The sequence below is a fragment of the Kryptolebias marmoratus genome, linkage group LG5, assembly GCF_001649575.2.
Source record: "Kryptolebias marmoratus isolate JLee-2015 linkage group LG5, ASM164957v2, whole genome shotgun sequence".
NCBI classification, from domain to species: domain Eukaryota; kingdom Metazoa; phylum Chordata; class Actinopteri; order Cyprinodontiformes; family Rivulidae; genus Kryptolebias; species Kryptolebias marmoratus.
The window spans coordinates 8,063,712-8,075,399 of NC_051434.1; positions in this window are offsets into that span (position 1 = coordinate 8,063,712).

Consider the following 11,688-nt stretch of genomic DNA (forward strand, 5'->3'; position numbering starts at 1 on the left):
AAAAGGTAAAGGAATAGTTCAGATTTTACCTGTAGTAGATAGGTTTTTGAATTACCTCAGTTTGGAGAAATACAGTTTAATTCAGAGTGGATTGAGGAATCAAGAACAAAGTGTGTTGTTGCAGCTTTAAAACAACTCCAGTCTGAATTTTTTCTTATAATGGTTTGTGCAAGTTTGATCTTATATTTTGCATGTAGCACACCAAAACCAAAAGTTATAACATAATTTCAGGAGCTTTATTATGCTGAATGTTTTAAAAAAAATACTGCAATGAGGGAGTTACAGAACTGACTTCTAATACAGGCTTTCTTTGTTTTTGAAATGATTTTACCATCTGAGTGCAGTCAGTCACTACTCATCTCACTGAAACGTGTTCGCCTCTCTTTTGATTTCAAATTCATAATTAAAGCTAGCATTCTTGAAAAAAAAAATGCATATAGCCCAACATCTTGCACAGCAAAGATTTAAACAAAGATCTCACTAGATCTGTTAGTGCTCAGAGGATCTGTTGGGGTGGACTCTCAGCCACTACCAAATCAATTTGCAGCTCAATATCTGTAAAACTGACTGAGTTAAAGTAATTTTTGTGTCTGTGGCAGCCATCTTGAATTTGACTCCAAATGTTAATCAGTTGAATTCGTACATCCAATGATTATTTTCTGAGAGTTTCATTAAAATTTGTCCAGTGTCCAGATATTTTGTTAACAGAGAGATTATGCATATAAGACTGCCAATAGTGGCAGTAGCAGCTAGCTGTAGGACCTCTGGTATGGCCTGAATTGTCATATTTCTGCCAGAATAACTGTTAAATGCAGTGTAAAGGTTAATAAATCATTGTACCATTATGACATTCTTCAGACTGTAGCTGTTTTGGTTCAGCAGCAATCCCCTTTGGTAATGGTCCTGCTCAGATTAGCCGTTAGCTCGTCAGTTTGGACAAAAATAAACTATTTCTTCAAACTGAGTTTGTTCAGAAAGCTATCTACAACAGGGAAGATACTAACTGTTCATAGCTTTTCCACAGAGCCACACTTAAAAAGATCTGAGCTCTCACTTTAAGCGGTTTTGTAACTTTTTTGCCATGGTTACATGTCCTCATTGGTAAACATGAAGAAAATATGGTAGTTGCAGTGCTGAATGGAGGTCTTTGACCCTTGGGGAGTCTGAGCAAATCCAAGATCCACCCTTTGTGAAGATTTAGACTCTTTTCCCTTTTTAAATCCAGTCTAAAGATTTGGGCTTTTATTTAAGACATTAATTTAAAACTTTGTTTTTCTTTGATCATCTCTGGCTGTTGTGGGTTTGTTGAGGTGACTCCCAATGTAATTATAAGGACCGAGACATTTGGTCAACATTTCAGCACCAGAGAGCATCACTGAACACTTAGTTTCTACTACGAATTACTGTAGCCTACTATAGCCACAAGCTAGTATAACTATTCTTATATAAAAGCACTTCTTGTTATGAATTATAACCTACAACTATTAATTTTTGTTCTTTTTTTTGTTTTTTCCAAAAAATAGTAGCACAACAAAAAAGTTTAGATTCAGGTAGAAAATGCCTTGTACATAGAAATAACCTCTTTCTCACTTTTCTATTACAAACAAGCGGTAAAAACTCCAACAATGCTGATGTAACACAGGTTGTATTGTGTTTAAATGACACACACAAAAATAAAACACACTTCCAGTATACAGTATGCCGTGCCATTTTTAAAAATGTCTGCGAAAGCATAAAAAAATGTTTTTTTAAGAGCAAATGAGAATGCGACTATTTTGTGGCAAAAGACCTTGTACATAAGAACTGATGTGACTTTGGACTTGGATTATTTCTACAGATCTGTACAGTGTGAAGATGATGACAATGATGATGATGAATTTTTTTTTTTTCCTGGAGCTTCCTGTTTTGAGTTCTTCCTCCGAGGTTTTTCTGGACCTCCAGGCTGGTTTGAAATGATGTAAAGCACAATGACAACACTGGGCATTTTGTTTCACTTCCTAAATAAAAACTACTTTGAAAAAAAAACCCAAAAGAAGTCACGTCTGGAGATTTTGCATCTTTAAAACTTTGCTAAAATACATAAATATTAGGTGAAGATGATTACACAAAGCTTGGACGTTTTTTTTTCTTGTATCTCTACGATTTTTTTGATTTACACATGTACTTAAACCTCTTATTTTCAAAGGGTAAAACATATAATTCAACATGATCAGACTTAGCTTTATGTTTAAAAGGCATTCAGAGACATTTATGCAGCTGTAATAAAAAACTCAAGAATGCATAAAGGTGTAATGGAACAATGAATATTACTAACTTCTAAAATTTACCAACTAGTTTAATCACCAGAAAACAGCTTAAATGTTTGTTTTGTAAAAAATTTTTTTTTGCAAAGGCAAAGTGTGAATATGCTCATTAACCGATAGCAAACCAAAAAGGAAAAAAAGCTCTTTTTTTGTATTTAAACAATGGTTTTATCCCTGTGGTTTCATTATTAAGTAAATGTTTCATTTGGGTTTTATAAAACATTCATTAACATTAGTTGCCTGCAGTTACAAAAAAAAGGTAATTGTTTTCAAAGCTTTCTCTCTGTGTGTACCCTCGGGAAACTCTGCAGAGGTCAAAATCTCAGTTTTATGTGAATAAGTGTTTTTTTTTATTATTATAGGCCCCACTATGAACAAGGAAGCTGAAATCAATTCAAACTTCTCTGCTGGTGGGAGGAAATGGGGATAATGTACAGTATGTTTTTAGTACTCTTATGAAAAAACTCCATCTTATTTCCATCTAAATATTAAACAGGATAAAAACACATTTTTTAATGTAATAAACTAAATGACAGCAACATCAACACTAGTTTTACCAAATCAATCTGCAAACTAAATGTATCTGCTAAAACTACATCTTAAAGCCATTTTTGAGATGCAGTTTATTGTTTAATTCAAATTTATTTTCTGAATAACTTCACATTGAACAGGAGGTCTTATATACACTGTACAGGAAACTGCCAGCAGCACAAGAAACCCACAAACAATTTTGAGAAGAACTTGAAAAACCTTCCTTATTTTAGCTCTAAAATAAACTTTGCAGGACTTTTATCACATGCCCCCACTGAATTCTAGTGACTCCATAAAAGTGTAACTTCAGCCATTAAAGATCCTTTAGACTCAATGGCTACTATCTGCCAGGACTTTAACTCAAAAGACAAATGGTATTCTATTAAGAGGTGATTGATTTTCTCCTATTGCTGCTAAAGGTATTGATTTTTGATGTGCTGCCTTGGTCCTCTAATGATACTAATTCTAATATTCAGTGAACCTGAAAACTGCTTTCTCGCAATTATAGCTACTGTCATTGTGTGAGTGTGATGCACAAATATATGAAAACCAAACAAGTTTAGTTTTACTTCACGCCCTAAAGGCCGGTCTAAACGAGTATAGATCTGCTGCAACAGTTGGCGAGGTTGATGAAAGAGGAGCTCGGAGGAGGAGATGAACACAAATAGTTCAAAAACACTCACTGTGACTTTCTTTGCTGCCGTAATTGGGCTTTAGTGATTTCTATGCATTTTTATGAGCATGTGCTGCTTAAAGGTTTTCATTAGCTCTCATTTTATATAATTTTCATGAGGGGAAAAAAAATTAGCTTTAATTGACCAAGCCTACAATTTTTAAACAGAGTTGGGTTAATAAGAATGATAACATCTTTAACAAACTTTTAAGTAATTATCTAGTGGAAAAACTTAAGTTACTTATTTATTTTTAATGTAAAAATAATAAATTACACCCTACAAGTTTAATAATGTTCACCTAATATTTGAATTTCCCTGATTGAGCTGCACCATAATAGTCAAGTCAAGTTTATTTGGTATAGCACATTTCAGCAACAAGGGAGTTCAAAGTGCTTTACATCATAAAAACACAAAAATAAAAAGTCATAAAAATTACATACATTTACTAATTGAGATACCAGTACACATCCAATATTTTGATCAATGTTCCATTTTTTATGGTTCAAAAGCGAAAGACTGAAAAAGACACAAATCCCAAAAAATTAAAACAATTAAAAACAAAAAAAACTGGAGTTCTGTTCTGTAGCTGAAGATGTTTCCTTAGATAAAAAGTGAAAAATCTTCAGCTGCAGAATAAAAGTCCAGTTGTTTTTGTTTTTTAACCTTTTTCGGCTTTATCGTGTCCTGGATGACTGAGAAGCTACACCAGGACATAAAGATGAACACACATGCAGAGCAAATATTTTATTTATTGCCCCAAAGTATTTAAATATGTTAATTCCTGCTTCCCGCGATGCCTGACCTGCCAGCCTTAAGCAGGTGAAAGTTTAAATAGTTCATATAGTATGTCTCACCTTTAATCATTCATAAAGCAAAGAGACACTAAAACCTAAAGCTTTGCATTGAGCATCGTAATCAGCTCTGTTTTAAACCTGTTGTAGATTTCTTCTTATGTTTCTTTTCTGTATCTTAAAAGCAGCTGGTGATTTTACTAACATCCACCACGTTCATACATATAACATCTCTGATGATTAAAGATTCAGTACGTCAAAATGGGGGAAGTAATTCCCCCGTTTATATTAAATAGACTCAAAATCCTCCATCAGCTCCATTCTGAAGAATTTCCTGGCCATTCATGCAAACAGTATCTTTACACCTCTGTCAGCTTCGAATTACATGCTTATTTACATTAAATTATTTTGCAAAGTTCAAAGAATTATCTGCAACTGGTAAGACATTAATTGTTCATAACTTTCCACAGAACCCCAATACAAAATGTTTGAGCTCTTGCTTTAGGCAGTTCAATCAAATAATTAGTCCCAATCCACTTAATTTGTATTTTTTAACTTTTAATTAAGCTGAAATAGATTTCCGAGTCTAGACAACTCAAAAGAGTTAAATCAATTACCAAATCCAAAATAACACTCAGGTTTACACAGCAAGAGGTTTTATTTGAGAGAACAAAAAGTAATGTTAGAAAAAAAGGATTTTATTTCACATAGAATTTCAAAGCATCCCTTTCATTGACTCATGGAAACAATATGTTAGATTTTTACCATCTATAAATGTATATATTTTAGTTTAGCTTGATGTAAATTGTTAATGTGCTCCTGCCCTAAGGCATGTTTACCTCAGAGTAAAAAAAAAAAGTACAATTCTTTTAAAAAATATGGATATTTATGCCAGATGATATCACAGTGTCGCTTTAATAGGACCTTCGAGGGCAAGTGACTTTCAGCGCCTGTGTGTTTATGTGTGAGCGCAAATGGATGAATATGTATATCAGCTTAGAGTGTAATATCACGGTTCACCAATCTGATAGAGAACACAGTGTATGGAGAGCTTTTATAAGCACCTATACACACTCATATGAGCACATATATGCAAACATCTGCAGCATTAAAGTACTCAGATGTGCATGGACACACTCGCAAAACATCACACCATGTTTCAAACAATACAGTCACTTTTGCACACAGCAAAGGCACATATTCAAGTGTAAGTTTTGGAAAATGGGAACATAAACATGCCAGAATTATACGTATTAAAGGAAAACTGTGTAAAGCCAAAGCGTTGATGTTTGATGTGTTCTAACTAGTGTTTATATGCAGTGAATTGCAAAACGAGGTTCTGTTTTAGTTCTTTTAGTTGAGTAATAATTCGGGGTGTCCCAAGCTGATCCTAAGTATCGGATTAAAGCATTTTTCACTGATCAGTATTGGAATAATTTTTCCACTGTCTGTGGTTTTACATCAGGAACGCCGTAATATGGCAGACTTAGTGATGTAACATGCTAACATGTCTGCAGTATGAAAGTATTTTAAAATACAAAATGAGAGCAGTTTGGTAGCTACTTGCAATGTTTGCAAATCGGGTATTTCTCGTGGTGGTAGCAATAGAGCTACATTCAGAATCGCCAATTTAACGAGATGTTTAAAGTCCAAACACTGGGCTGAGTCCAGGGTCACCTCGCTAAAGCTAACACAGCTAAGCAACACACTTTAGAGGAAACTCTGAAGAGAAGAGACAAGTTTTCACAAGACAGCAATAAAAAATAATGGATTACAGAACCACTCACTGAATTTATTGCTCTGGATGACCAACCTATTGTTGAGTAAAAAAAACAGTTTTTTGTCACCTTTAGGAGCTGTGGTTCGTCTTATCCTTTCAACAGGACAGAACCTAAGCTGTAATAAAAAGTTTGCCATCACCTGGCATATTTTTTGTTGTTGCTATGAAAAAATTATCTTGAGGATCAAAATAGGCAGAGGTTTTCTTTCCTACAATGTAAACCTACTGAGCTGAACTTTAATTTTTATAATCTGCAAGTGTGTGCTGTCATAAAATGAAAATTTAATTCAGACTAGATATTGGCAAATTCTTCTTTTTAAAACACTCAGATCAGTATCAGGACAACATTTTCCCCCCAGTACATCCCTAATAATAATAAACTACATAAAAGTGCAAATTAGCCATTGGATAGTCCTATAAATAAAATACAATGGTTACAATATTTAGTATGTAACATTGTTCTTCATTTGCTTTTATAATATTTGTCCCTGCGGAAATAAAAACTAAAAATAAAGACGTGCAAACAATGTTAAATGTCCCTTTACTTTTTATTTTTTATTTAACAAGAACCTAACTTGTAAACTTTGTGGTATAATCAGTATTTATAGGCAGTGTATTTTAAGAACAGCATCAACATTTCACACAAATCCAGGGAGTTTTCAAGCTGTAAAGACTGCGAGCAGCGAGACAACCAAATGATTAACAGGTACAAGATTGGGTTCTGCAGTAACCAAGCAGGACGAGAGGACAGGGTCAGAGAACCGAGATGGGAGGAAAGACAGAGAGAAGAAGAAACAGAGATAATGAGACAGAGATGGAGAAAAGATGGTGGGAGTCAGAGGGGCATCGAGGGGGAAAGAAGTGTCAGGAAACGCAGAGGAAACTCAACCTGAGCTCTAAATGGCTCCTTAACAGGAGGCTGAGACAGCAAAATGAAATTATACCTCCACACACACACATGCTTAGCCACACACACACTCGTATTAACACCCATTGGAAATACTTCCTCTCTTTATTGCTGTGTGTGTATGTAGACAAACATGTAAACTCAAGTGCTCACAATGACCTCATGCATTAACTGAATCAGGACAAACATGTTGCCTGCGAGCGTGAACATCCTTTCCTGAATATGGCCCTGACCCATTTGTATTTAACACACTTTCTCTAAAACACAAACTTGCAGTTGTGTCTGTGTTGAAAGAAGTTGGTATGCGTTGCACACACACATGAACATATAGGCCCCCAACACGCATTTAGCTTCACACATAGTGATAGGTCTTTTAAAGGGGTGTTTCACACCTCATCGCATTTCAATTAGAAGGTAAGACAGACACACACTCACACACATACATACATGCACTCCGAGCCTGACAGGCTGTCCGTTGGGTGAAGAAGATTCATTTGGATTCTCATCTCTTCCCTTCTGTGTGTGCCCTTTCTTTTCACTCTTCCTCCACTTACCTCCTTGTGTATATTCACTTTCCTTTCTCTCGCCCCCTCTCTCCGGCTGTCTATCTTTCTCTCCATATCAGTGTGAGTGACAGTGGTTTGACCTCCCGGGTAGTCAGGGGAGACTGGTGCACGGGCGGCCAGAATAGGAGAGTCTTTCCCTGGGTACAAGGCAGCTGAAGGCAGGAGGAAGAGAAGGTCCAGCAGCTACCAAGGGTATATAAAACACCTCTGTGCAAAATCGTTTCTGCCTAAAATTGCATGAAATTTTGACAGAAAAGAATGACTTTGTCACGTCGGTTTGTAATCTATTTCGTTTAAATTCTTGTGTGTAAAATGACATCTTCTTTCTGCTCACAGACTTCGGATCCATATCATTTTAAATGTTGCAAATCAGGAAGAATGTATGCTTCATATCAGATTAACAGTGGCAGAGCAGGGGATCTGTTTTCGTCCAAAAAAAAAAAAGAAGGGAAAAGAAGTTAGTCTTCAGATGTTTCGGTTTCACTCTGAACATTCAACAGAGTTGTCTCCCTGTTACTTATTCAAAGTTTTGTAAATGTAGTTTAGACCTGAAATTAACATTGTGAAAGTCAAAACTTTCGAGTTAGTCATTTTTCAATTCTTTATTTTCTAAGTAATGTGTGCATTTATTTAAGGGGAAAAGAAATCCCTGAGAATATTTCTAAAGGTAACTATTGTCTGTTGATCACATTTAAAACACACTGGTGCCTCACACGGACAGGAAAACTGATCCCACCTCTCTACTCAACACAACCACTAACCCTCTCTTCCTCTTTGTCCTCCCCCACTTATCTCCTTTTCATCTCTTCCTTCGGTTTTTCTTTATCCTCCGGATTCCCCCTTACAGACCTTCCTCTGATATTTTCTCTTCCTCCACTGGTCCAACAGAACGCTCATCTCTGCACTTACAGGGCATTAGTTTGCTTCATTACGTTACAACAAATGTCAAAATTCCTCTGCACTGCATTTGCAGGACTTTCAGGCAGATGCATCACGTGCATCATTGCTCTGTTGCTTCTCACTCCCACACAGATTTATGGGTTTTTTTGTCCATGAAAGGGGGGAAAAAACATATATGTGTGATAATGTTTTTTCTGTAATCTCTCTCTTTCTTTAATGTGCCTTTTATTGCACCAGTGCAGAACAAAGCCCTCAGGCGCCGCTCACATACAAACACACAAACACAGTACCACATACACACACACCACTCTGTGCACACACATACCCACATGGCAATTATGGAAACACAGCACAGTATGTTTGACTTAATCTTAAAAGATCAAACAATATGTATATGCACTCGCCCAAACATACACCTACTATCGTGCACAATAAACACATGCGGGCTTTTCACTGCTGAGGCCATGATGCAACTGTCAGTGAAGCACTAACACTGCATCATTTGTCACTTTGCTGACAGTCGCTCACACAGAACAATAACTAGTTGAGTGTTTTAAACTGGTTTTATGAGCAAGAAGCCGTATCTTCCTGTTGGCCCTGGGCTACAGAGCGGGCACACAGACAAAGGAGGAGCACAGACAGAAACTGAAAGAGACAGAGAAACCAGACATTGCAAATAAGGGAAGAGAAAATGGCTCTGTGAGTGTGTGTGTGTACCCTGTTGCGAGTGCTATTAAAGTTGTATTGCACAGAGCTTTTAGAGCATCGACCATCAGCCAAGTAACTTTAGCTAATAATTTTTTTAAAACCTCCGTGCTTTGTGCATGTCAGGGCTTTCCACTGTGGGTTGTGTGTGTGTACGTGTGGGTGTGTGTGGGAATGTGTGTGTGTGTGGGAATGTGTGTGTGTGTGGAAGGTTTAGATTGTCAACCTGTATTTATATAATAAGATTTTTCCTTAGAGCTTGTTGGGTCACGTGCATGAACATTTAAAGAGATAGTTCAGAATATTTGAAGTTGGGTTTTGTGGAAAGGTTATGAATAATTAATATCCTACCTGTTGTAGATAGTTCTTTGAACAACCTCAGTTTAGAGATTAGAGATTAAATCTGATCAGAATGATGAGCTAATGGCTAGTTTGAGCTGGGCCAAGACAACAGTGGATTGCTTCCACCTAAATCAACTTCAGCGTCAAAGATTTCATTCTGTAGCTCTTCATGCAAATAGTATTTTATAAATCTTTACATCATTGTCAAATTTTGCAAGCCTAAATAGCAGCTAGCAGTGGCATTACCAGTGCAGTTTGGGGCAATTCCAGCAGGAATATCACAATATTTTAACCATTATGTGAAACTGACAGTGATGTAAAGGTTTATAAACCATCCATCCTTTCATTTTTTTTACCTGCTTCTCTATTCTGGGTTGCGGGGAGCTGGTGCCTATCTCCGGCAGCCTCTGTGCGACAGGCAGGGGGCACCTTGGAAAGGTCGCAAGTCCTTCGCAGGGCGGTTTATAAACCAGTGTTTGCATAAACTTCAATCTGTTTTAAGATGACAATAATCCTCTTTGGTCTATTAGCTCATCAGTCCAATGACTAATGATATTACTTTACAAAAAGGGAGACTTTGTAAGGGATATAATGTTTTATAAATAGGTTATTCATGGGTTTGCACACTTTATAAAGCCTTAATAAGCCTTTACAGAAATAAAACACTGATCTTATATGGAAGCAGACTCACTATTTGGCAAGATCAAGTGCTGCACTTGGCAAAGAACGTGTCTTTTTTATTTAGTTTTGTAACAGCTTACTAATGGTTTATTAGGGTTTTACATCTTAATTAATAATTAAATTATTAACTATGAACTAGAAATTCACAAGTGGATTCTTATTGTAAAATGGTACCAAACTAATGAATTGGGTAAGATTTAAGTAATTTTAGATGTTTAGGCTGCAGTCCCTAACTTTACATCATGGAAACACCTGCAGAGGTTTTTTTTTATTTAGATCTTTCTGTTAGTTTTTATACTTACAACACAAACATTCAAAATTAACCAACAATATTTCCAGTAAAAGCACACACAGAAATACTTGCATTGTGTTTTTGCCTTGTCAATTTACTTCCTTTGCCACCATTGGGTGCTAATGGAGGTAGGAGTGAGCACTTCATGCACTCAGGTTGGAACTTACAGGTGCTGTATCACACATATGGACTCAGAGTGGCTTTCACTGAAGCCTGCAGGTATGTTTCCTATTAAGAGTTTATATAATCAGCTTTTATTAGAGGGTCATTATCTCCGCTTTCTACTACAACAGTACTTGATGAAGGAGTTAATTTTCTGCAGCAGTGTGCTTTCATGCATTGTTTTTGTTATTAAGTCCAAGAAGGCCATTAAAGTAGTTTTGTATCTGTCATTCTAATTGGATAAGTCGCTGACCACGAGGTTTGGTCAAACAAGTTTTAAGCGCAGATCACTCAAAGTGATTGGTTGTGTTTACCTCATCGGATGAGATATTTAGGAAGCTGGAAGTTTCTTTTTCTTGTTTTTTTCCCCCTATAGTTTTCTTTTCTTTTGGGGTTTTTGGAGACCAGTGTATTGTAGTTTTTTCTCCCTTCAGAGAATATCTTAAAAGAAAATGACTGCATGAGTTCTTTTTTAATTAAATGCAACAACAGTCTATTTGAGTTGCTTTACTCTAACCATGTTTTAGTCTTAAAGTATTTCTTAAAACCTCAACTTTGAAAAAAAGATTATGACAATGCAGTTTGAAAAAGACTTAATAAGCAGGTCTTCCCAATTTAGGAAGGTTACCAGGAAAGAACTTTTGTCCAAACAAGTGAATGAAAATAGAGCTTTAGTCATGAGTTGGGTCTGAACAAACCACAGTCCTCTGAAACAATGTCTTTTGACATACATGTGGGACCAAAGTGGAGCTGTTTAATCATAATGCACACACTGAATTTTAGTGCAGAAAGTATTTTGCTTTGAAAAGCACAGATCAAAGTAAAAGGTGGAACCCTCTTGAAAATGCATCACATACAAAAGAAATGCTGCAGAAATGTAGCTTCCTTATGGATTCATCGTAGTTCATCTTCAGTTTTCATAATTATTTACACTAATAGCCAATAACCCCCCCAGTGTGTTGCAGGAAAGGGTGCATTTCTGAATTTCATCTGCTGCTCAGACCTTCATCTGGTCTTGGAGAAAGGAGAATCTTTGACCTGCAAGCAAAACGCT